Source organism: Lynx canadensis, chromosome B1 (assembly GCF_007474595.2).
Source record: "Lynx canadensis isolate LIC74 chromosome B1, mLynCan4.pri.v2, whole genome shotgun sequence".
Taxonomy (NCBI): Eukaryota; Metazoa; Chordata; class Mammalia; order Carnivora; family Felidae; genus Lynx; species Lynx canadensis.
In genome coordinates this window covers 22,410,456-22,414,933 of record NC_044306.2, presented here as the reverse complement: position 1 = coordinate 22,414,933, position 4,478 = coordinate 22,410,456, and the positions used below count along the sequence as shown (strand labels likewise).

Sequence of the window (4,478 nt, the reverse complement as noted above, 5' to 3'; positions counted from 1 at the left end):
CACTTAAATATTTTATCCTCAGATTTTGCTAATTTGTACCTTTGGTTTTTGGACTTAGTTCTTCCAGAAGCCAGAATGCTCCTCATAAGTTTTATCAGTAAATGTAATCACTTGGCTCAGAGTGAACCTTACCCTAGTTCTCACCCATGGTTAATTGGGATAGTTGAGATGATGAGATCTGGGGCTTTGAGTTGATTTTGTTGGTAATGTTTAAATGAGACTTGATGCTAGCACGTGGAGGGCTTTCCACGATGTTGGGATGGTAAATATATTCTGTATGTGGGAAGGACATCAATTTGGGGGAGCCAGAGGGAGACTATTATGGGCCTCATTATGTCCCCCGAAACATATGTGGACCCTAATCTCATGTTATGATTATTTTCCTTATAAAAAGGGGGAAATTTGGACACAAAGGGAGACATGCACTGAGAGAAGATGATGTGAAGACACAGAGAGAAGACTGCCATCTATTAGTCAAGGGGCATGTGAGGCTACTACAAACTAAGCAAGAGACCTGAGCTGATCCTTCCCTAGTGCCACCGAGGGAAGGTGGCCCTGCTGTCATCCTGACTTGAGATTTCTGGCCTCCAGAACTGGGAGACTAGTTCTTTGTTCCAAGACACATAGTTTGTGGTACCTTGGTATGGCGGCCCTAGGAAACTAATACAGATTTAGAAGCCATTTTTGAACATACGATTTGTGCCACTGGGTTTTATGTTAATATCCGTAGGTACCTATATTCTCTTAGACCTTTCAGCTAATGTCCTAGTTACCCTTCCCATTTAACAGAGTGCTATTTGGTTCTGAGATGCTGACTGGACTCTTAATTTTCCACAAGCTACTCTTAAAGTTATTCTAATGGCTGACGTGTGCTACCAAGATTTAATTTTATCAAATAGTGAAGAAATGAGAATTGTGATTTTTTTCATCTTTATTAGAGAAGCTGAATTACAAAGGGCATGCATTTACTATTGCTTTTGGATCAAAAAAGAATGTGGTGTTAGCAAACAGGAAATGTTTTCTTTAGAAAAATATAGAAAAACTTCGTCTAAAGTAGTATCTAATATTTGACTTTTTGCTAAACTATGATACCAGAGACAGAGGTGAAACGATTGTTGCCAGTTATTATATCTTGTGGCAGCCATGCCAGACGTTGGCTGTTTAACAAACTCATTAAGGCTGGAGACCGTTTCTTTTGTTTTTCTTTCTTGGTGTATTAAATCTTTTTGTGCCATTTGTTTTGTCACTGAGGGAGGAAGGGAAGCCAAACAAACAAAAGGTTGGAGGGAAAGAAAATATATGAATTTACTAAATATTTAAATGGTTGTCTCCCATGTTCACAAAAAAGCGTGATGTTTCCAACTCTAACAGAATTCATGACAACCTTCCAACTTATGCTATCATGTTCCCCAAATTTTCATTTTTTATTGCTCTTTGCAAGTATTGCTCTCTAAAAACAAAACAAAACAAAACAAAACAAAACATATTAAAGGTTTGTGGCAACCCTGCATTGAACAAGTCTATCGGCACCATTTTTCCAACAGCATTTGCTTACTTCCTGCCTCTGTGTCACTGTTGGTAATTCTCACCATATTTCAAACTTTTTCATTATTATTGCATTTTTTATGGTGATCTGGATCAGTGATCTTGGATGTTACTGTTGTAATTGTTTAGGGGCGCCATGAACCACGCCCACGTGAGATGGCGAACTCAATAAATGTTGTGTGTGTTCTGACTGCCCCACCAACTGGCCGTTCCCCCATCTCTCTCCCTCTCCTCAGACCTCCTTCTTCCCTGGGGCACAACAGTATTGAAATTAGGTCAATTAATAACCCCTACAATGGCCTCTCCCTGTTTAGTGAAAGGAAGAGTTGGATGTCTCTCATCTTAAATTAAAAGCTAGAAATGATTAATATTAGTGAAGAAGGCATATTGAAAGACAGGATAGTCTGGAAGGTAGGTCTCTTGCACCAATTAGCCAAGTTATTAATGAAAAGGAGACGTTATTAAAGAAAATTAAAAGTGCTCCTCCAGTGAACACATGAATGAGAAGAAAGCAAACAGCCTTATTGCTGACAGGGAGAAAGTTCTAGGGGTGTGGATAAAAGATCAAACCAGCCACAACATTTTCATAAGCCAAAGCCTAACCCAGAGCAAGACTCTAACTTTCCTCAATCCTGTGAAGGCTGAGAGAGGTGAGGAAGCTGCAAAAGACAAGTTGGAACCTTCAGAAGTTGGTTGATGAGGTTTAAGGAAAGGAACCATCTCCATAACGTACAAGTGCAAGGTGAAGCAGAAACTGCTGCTATAGAAGCTGCAGCAAATTATCCAGAAGACCTAGCTAGGAGAGTTAATGGAGGTGGCTACACTAAACAACAGATTTTCAATGTAGACGAAATAACCTTCTATTGGAAGAGGATGCCATTTAGGACTTTTGTAGCTAGAGAGGAGAAGTCAATGCCTGGCTTCAAAACTTCAAAGCACACAAAAACTATCATGTCAGGGGTTGATGCAGCTGGTAACTTTAAGCTGAAGCCAAGGCTCATTTACTATTTCAGAAATCCTATGGCCCTTAGGAATTATGCTAAATCTACTCTGCCTGTGCTCTTTAAGTGGAACAACACAGCCTGGATGACAGCACATCTGTTTACAACATGGTTTACAGAATATTTTAAGCTCACCGTTGAGACCTAAGACTCAGATAAAAAAAAAAAAAATGTTCCTTTCAAATATCAACACTCAATGACAATGCGCCTGATTATCCAAACACCCTGATGGAGATGTACAACGAGACTAATGTTTACATGGCTGCTAACACAACATCTATTCTGTAGCCTATTGATCAATGACTTTCAACTTTCAAGTCTTATTACTTAAGAAATACCCTTCATAAGTCTGTAATAGGTAGTGATTCCTCTGATGGACCTGGGACAAGTAAATCAAAAGCCTTCTGGAAAGGATTTACCATTTTAGATGTCGTTATGATGAGGGAGCATAAGGCAAGCTAACAGGCTGCAAACACCCCACCCCACACCCATCTCCAGGTGGGATATGTGTTATATTCCTTGGGCACTTGTGGCTGCCCAAGAACAAAGGAAAGGGGGGAAAACAAAGGGTTAACTTATAGAGATGTAGTTCCTCAAGACCTGAGTCCTATCTATTGACAAATATCTTTGTAACTCACAAGTAAAAGGCGATCTTATCAGTAGTCTCATCTCCAGAAATCTATAGACTCTGTTTCCTGGAACCCCAACATCACCCCTCCATAGTGAAGTGGGAAACAAAGGCAGAAGGAGATGGCAGATAGAACTCAATTTCCTTTTAACCTTCAACCCATTAACAATACTTGAGGCAGGCAGAGTAAAATGTTTCTACAGGAACTCCCTACTGTCTTAATGCTAATGCTTTGCTAGAAGGAAAACAACCTTAGCTTGACAACAGCTAGGCCTCCACTCTCCTGGGAGTTTTCTTTAGCATATGAAAATCTCACTGGAAATTTCCCCTGGACTTTTCCTCCCCCAACTCCATAATATATAACCAGTCTCTCCTCATGGTCCCCAGGGCAGCTCTTCCTGCCCCTGGGTCCTGTCTCTGTGCTTTAATAAAATCACCTTTTTGCACCAAAGACATCTTCAAGAATTCTTTCTTGGTCATCAGCTCCAGACCCTGCAAACCCCCTGTCACCCCAAAAACCTCATCAATTAGATGTGATAGAAATAATAAGAGAACTAGCATGAGAAGTGGAGCCTGAAGATGTAACTGACTGACTTCAATCTCATAATGAAACTTGAATGGATGAGTTGCTGCTTCTATGGAGGAGCAAAGACGGTGGTTTCTTGAGATGGAAACTACTCCTGGTAAAGATGCTATAAAGACTGTTGAAATGACAACAAAGAATTTAGAATATTCCATAAACTTAGTTGACAAAGGGATGGAAGGGTTTGAGAGGATTGACTCCAAATTTGAAACGAGTTCTACCATATGCACACCAAAAAGACTACCTTGTGGTATAAACATAATTTTTTTATGCACTGGGATGCCAAAAAATTCATTTGACTGGCTTTCTTGTGATATTTGCTTTGTCACTGTGGTCTGGAACCAAACCCAGAATTTCTCCGAGGTATGCCTATATATACATTGGGATTCATTTGCCCATCTTCCAAATCTTTTCCTCTTATCCTTTTATCAACGTTTATTTATTTTTTGGGGACACAGAGAGACAGAGCATGAACGGGGGAGGGGCAGAGAGAGAGGGAGACACAGAATCGGAAACAGGCTCCAGGCTCTGAGCCATCAGCCCAGAGCCTGACCCGGGGCTCGAACTCACGGACCGCGAGATCGTGACCTGGCTGAAGTCGGACGCCCAACCGACTGCACCACCCAGGCGCCCCTTCTCTTATCCTTTTAAATTCTGTATTAAATTCCATTTGATTTTGCCAATTTTCTCCTTCTTTCCTCCATGTCCCTTACTATGCAGC

At 40.8% G+C, this 4,478-nt stretch overlaps 1 pseudogene; it reads left to right on the top strand.

The window, feature by feature from the left end:
- The first annotated feature begins 1,701 nt into the window (after nucleotides 1–1,701).
- Nucleotides 1,702–3,008, top strand: LOC116738048 (annotated as a pseudogene).
- Nucleotides 3,009–4,478: the final 1,470 nt, after the last annotated feature.